Source organism: Coffea arabica, chromosome 6c (genome assembly GCF_036785885.1).
Source record: "Coffea arabica cultivar ET-39 chromosome 6c, Coffea Arabica ET-39 HiFi, whole genome shotgun sequence".
NCBI lineage: Eukaryota > Viridiplantae > Streptophyta > Magnoliopsida > Gentianales > Rubiaceae > Coffea > Coffea arabica.
In genome coordinates, this window is record NC_092320.1 from 38,985,299 (window position 1) to 38,990,366 (window position 5,068).

Below are 5,068 nucleotides of genomic sequence, written 5' to 3' on the forward strand. Positions count from 1 at the left end.
ACCCCCTATTTAGACCCATTTTTTCTTTTAAAATCACAATTCATTTTCCAATCACAAAAAATACATTCTTTAAACCATTTATTTATTTATCAAAAAATGGGGCGCGACAGTTGGCGACTCCACTGGGGACATTTGAGAGTCCGAGCAAATTTGATTTAATCAACCTTTTTCTTCTTTTAACCCTTTCATATATCACATTTGGGTGTTTTAGGGTTGCATTTTTCCTTTTTAGGATTTTTGCATTTCACACGTGTCCAACTACTCCCTCGTTCGCGAATGTATGATTGATTGATTGGATGTATGTTCACTTCGCGCCTGCATTGCATTTGGGTGGGGGACATCACCCTAGAGCCTCGTGTTGGTTCTTGATCCCTCCCCTCCAAACGAGCACTAGCATACGTGTGACGCCCCGAGGCAGAAGAAAAGGGAAAAATTTCTGGTGAATAGAGTTTTGTGGGAAAATCCGGCCAGAAGCCGTGCAAATTCCTTATATTTTTCTTAAAATTCCCTTTTCTTTGACAAATACCACTTTATAATGGCCATACTACTCAATCACCCCACAATAAGTGCCAATGAACCTAGAAAATAGGATTTTTCACTTCGGTTTCAAATTGAGCAAAATTAGGTTTTCTCGATTTTCTCGCCGGATGAATTTTCGGTATGGAGCAAGGATTAAATTTGGTGAATAAAAGTGACTTTTAAGTGAGAAATAATATGTGATTAGGAGAAATGAAATAAAGTTAGTGAATGGGAAGTAAAAACCCTAGTGCGGGTGTTTTTAAGGAAAACGGCGCGAACCGACGGGTCCCGCGCACTACCGTTTGAACGCACCATTTGACCACCACTTTCTTACCCTACAAGCTCATTGATTTTTGAGCAAAATATCCTCTCAATATCAGCTAAGTCTGACCGAAAATGTTGACTAATTATGCAAGGAAAGAAAGAAATAAATTGAGTGGATGTGGTAGTGCCAAGTGTTGGCAAATGAATGACCAAGACCTTACTTAACCATCTTACCTTCTTATATCCCAAATGAGCTAAGTCTTCCACCTTATTTCTGCTGCTAAGAGCCGAGAGAGGGAGAGAGGAAGAATAAGAGAGAAACCTCTTCATTTCTTCTTGGATTCATCTATAAAGCAAGAATCAAACCAAACCAAACCGATTAATCTTCTCCTTGAGTGATTAGCTAGTGTTTGGTGGTGAAATTTTGGAAAGAGAAGGCTTGGGCTACCCTTGGAGAACTCAAATCAAGGTAAGAGGATGATATCTCTCTAACTTTCTCTTTCAATCATGGTTAAAGTAAGCTTAGTAGCTTGATTGGTGGTGGATTCATGGATGCTAGCATGTGTAGAAGTTTTTCCCCAATTTAATTGATGAACTAGGGCTGTGGAATTTCTGCCCAACTTGATGTGTGATAGTTGTATGTTACCATTGAGGTTTTATAAGGTGTTTTGGGAGTGATTGGAGTGAGAAATTAGGGAAAATTTCACTAGAAACTACAAATTCCAGATTTCTGGAAAATTCTTGATCATTTCTGTCCGAATTTGTATCTATGTGTTAGAGGCCGAATTGGCCTTGGGTCAAAGAAGGAAAGTTGTAGAGAATGGTATTTTATAGGTGCCTATAAAATTTCAGCTCAATCGGAGCAACGCAAAATTTGAAAAGTCCAAAATACCCCTACTGTTTTAAGAATTTTCCAGCAGTCCGTTTCTTCAGTTCAGTCCAGTTTATCACGATTTTTGACCAGGATACATTCTGATTTAGCTCTGGGCCAAAACATAAAAGTTGTAGTGTTCTGAAGTAGCTTTAAAATGCCTCAAAGAAAACCTGATTCGGACTTGTGTACACTGAGTTAGGTCCGTTACAGCATAATGCGTTTAAACAGCCGATGAATTGGTTTCTGGTTTAGTAATCTGAGATTTTGACTAAGTTACATTAGGAAATGGACTAAGTGACCTTCACGAATGTTGTAGCTTTGTGTCTTAGCTTCGAAACAGCATAGGTTTTGCCTTAATCCGATAAGCGTAGCCTCGGACAAGTTATTTCCGCTTTTATACGTCAAATCTGTCTTGTGCCACATTGAATTTCTGCACTTGTACTTGATGCGATTCTTGTTGTTATGATATTGTGAGCCTATGGAACGGCTCTTGACATAAATTGCTGATATGTATGTTGTTGGGTTGTTGTTGAAGAAAAATAATGAAGCCTAAAAGGCTGGAAAATTAGGTAAACACAAAGGGCATGCTGCCCGAATTTATACTCGAGGACTAGGAAACGAGACTTGTAACTTGTGTAAAGTTAAGTGATTATTACTTGAACTAGCAAGAACCTTTGCTACTTTGTTTATCGAGGGTTATACATTAGGACTTGGCCGAACTTGTACCCTTGAGGAAAAGACATAATGGCCAATGTAAACTTGTATTTCCTTGTACTTTCAACTCAAGTGTTATTTCCAAGTATCTATACTACAAAACCTTATGATTTGAAAAGCGAGCAAGTGTTTCACGAATGCCTTTCAAATGAATTTCAATTGGTTGATTCTTAATGAACGGAACGTTTAAGTTTTGAATCTTACTCGTGTTTCAAGTTCTCAAATTGGATTTTTATCGCAGAGCTGGACTTCAAACCTGGAGTATAGTTGAACGTGAATACTTGAAGCACTAGATTTTGTGTGAGTGATCCCTCGACTGTCCCAAAGTTACTTTTGAACTAATTCTTGCATTTATTACTCCATTGCATATCATTTGGGGGTTCGGGTGTGTGCCATGACATAATTTGGCTCCAATGAGTTCCTGGAAAGTCTTGTGCTTAGAACCAATATCTCCACTATTGTTTACACGTTCTTTGGAGCACGATAGCTCCTTACCTCTGTTTCATGGTTACATGATCTAAACGAGCATTGGATATTTAAGTACAAGAACTTCACTGGCTCACATGAGCAATAAATGAACATTTGATTACTGCATCATGACATCATATTAATGCTTTATTGTGAAATATACTTGGCTGATGATTTTACTGGTCACTCGCTGAGCTTCTAGCTCACCCCCTATTATCTTCTTCTCCCCACAGGGATCGAGGTAAAGGAAGACCTTGTATTTGGATCTTTGTGTGGCTGGATGGCGTACATCTTGTATAGTTTAGTTTTGGTTTTGGTTTTGGTTTATGTACTTTTGGGCTTGTATAAATATTTGGAATTGAATCGGATGTAAATCTACATTTTTCGCTTAGAACTAGTTTCCGCTTCGATTGTGATATGTAAATTTTGGAGAATATGATGTAAAAGTTGAGTTTTATCTTGTAATTCATTCGAGGACTGTAGGGAATGACTGAGTCCTGGCGAGAGCTGGGCAGGCGGCCCGTTGACCCCTCTGGTTCGCCTTAGGGGAAAATGGGGTCGTTACAATTGGTATCAGAGCTTAGGTTCCAGATCTCTGTAGCGTATCCTAGAGTTAAAGTTTAGGATGTTTGGCTGTGAGAGTAATTTGAATATTATGTGAACGAGGAGCTATTGTATCCTAGTGGTACAAAGAAATTGATTGTTTGAGAATTCCTTATTTGGGACTTGTACAAAAAAAAAATTGAGGAATTAGATGACTAGTGAAAGATTGGACGAATTTGAATTCTATTTTGTTTGTAAGTGTGGAAGGAATTGAGGTGATTCCTAGTACTGGCCATGGCCATGGATAAAAGGTGAGATGTGATAGTCAAATTTTATGAGTAATGATTTTGAACCAAGATAAAAGTACCAAAGGAATAAAATGCATTTTCGCCCCCTACTTTCTAAAGAAATTTTGTTTGGGATTTTGAAGAAAAGCTAGGATGTACTAGTTTTATTTGTATGCAATGATTGGAAATAAGATATATATGCTTTAAGTATGTGTAATTTGCCGATTTTAGTAAAAATGTGAGTTTTACTTGAAGTTCAAATTTGAAAAGTTGTGAATACCTGATGAGCTTGTTGAATTTTGTATATGATGGGTTAATACCAGGATAACAATTTCTAAACTAAGTTTTCCCCTTGATTGTATACCGGCATATTCTCACACTTGAATTGGTCCATGCTTTATACGAAGAAAAATATATATATATCCTGAGTTTTCGAGAGAATGGCAAGCTTATGTTTACTAATGTGAATCCTGAACTTGATAAGATTTTGATTACTTTAAACACTCATCTTATGTTTTAAAATTCTTGACTTTCAAGAAGAGTGAGCCAATTTTAAATGTACGGATTGAGACAACTTTGAGATATAGAGTGGCTGTATTCAAGAGTACGAAGTTAGTGTGAATTGACTTGGGTTCCATTTGGCACGTTAGTTAGCAAGTGTATTCATTTCTTGGGTTTGAACTTGGAACTTGCGACTGTACTATAGAACCTAAGATTGGTTATTCTTGGAGATGATGGCATTTTGAACTTCGACATGGATAACCTTTGACTTCGGCTTGTGTTATGGATTTCTTGGATCTAATGTCGTGAAGGCATGTAATCTGATTGAAATGAGCAATAATTGGACCACGTGGAAGACCTAGGAAGGGTGGTCCACATCGTGAGACTTTTGTATCTAGCTTACCTATGCTTTTATCTTTTATGGTACCTAAGTGTTTATATACAAATTCCGACATATTGGCCTTATTTTATGACTTTTAACTCAGGTTATAACTTTTGATATATGTAATAAATCATGACCTGATTTTTTTTTTTGCAACTAGTATACGTGTTAAGTTCTTTCATGCTTAGTTAATCCTTTTCCTGCACTTACAGATTTTTATTAAGTATGGTAGCAGGGCTAGGAGTAAAGGGCTGTGACCGAGGGTTTAGCCAACTCCGTATTCATGGGAGAAATTGATGGACAGATTCATACAATTTAATAGGTCCCTAGTACTGAATATGAATCGAAAATAAACCCGAAGATCAGATCTACTAGTGTATAATGGATTAATCTAGTCGGAAACTTGGTGAAATTTTCTTGTGCGCAACATATGTTAGGGTTGGTTCTGTGCCAATATTACAACCTTAGGAAGTTTGAACCCCGAAAGTATTGTACTGGGTTGATAAGAGAACTTGA

At 37.3% G+C, this 5,068-nt stretch overlaps 1 long non-coding RNA gene across 1 annotated transcript; it reads left to right on the forward strand.

Moving 5' to 3' along the window:
• Positions 1–1,032: 1,032 nt before the first annotated feature.
• On the forward strand, positions 1,033–3,308 carry LOC140008054 (uncharacterized). Its single transcript, XR_011815469.1, has 3 exons — positions 1,033–1,252; positions 2,613–2,671; positions 3,073–3,308. It is a non-coding gene; the product is annotated as an uncharacterized lncRNA (long non-coding RNA).
• The last annotated feature ends 1,760 nt before the right edge of the window (positions 3,309–5,068 follow it).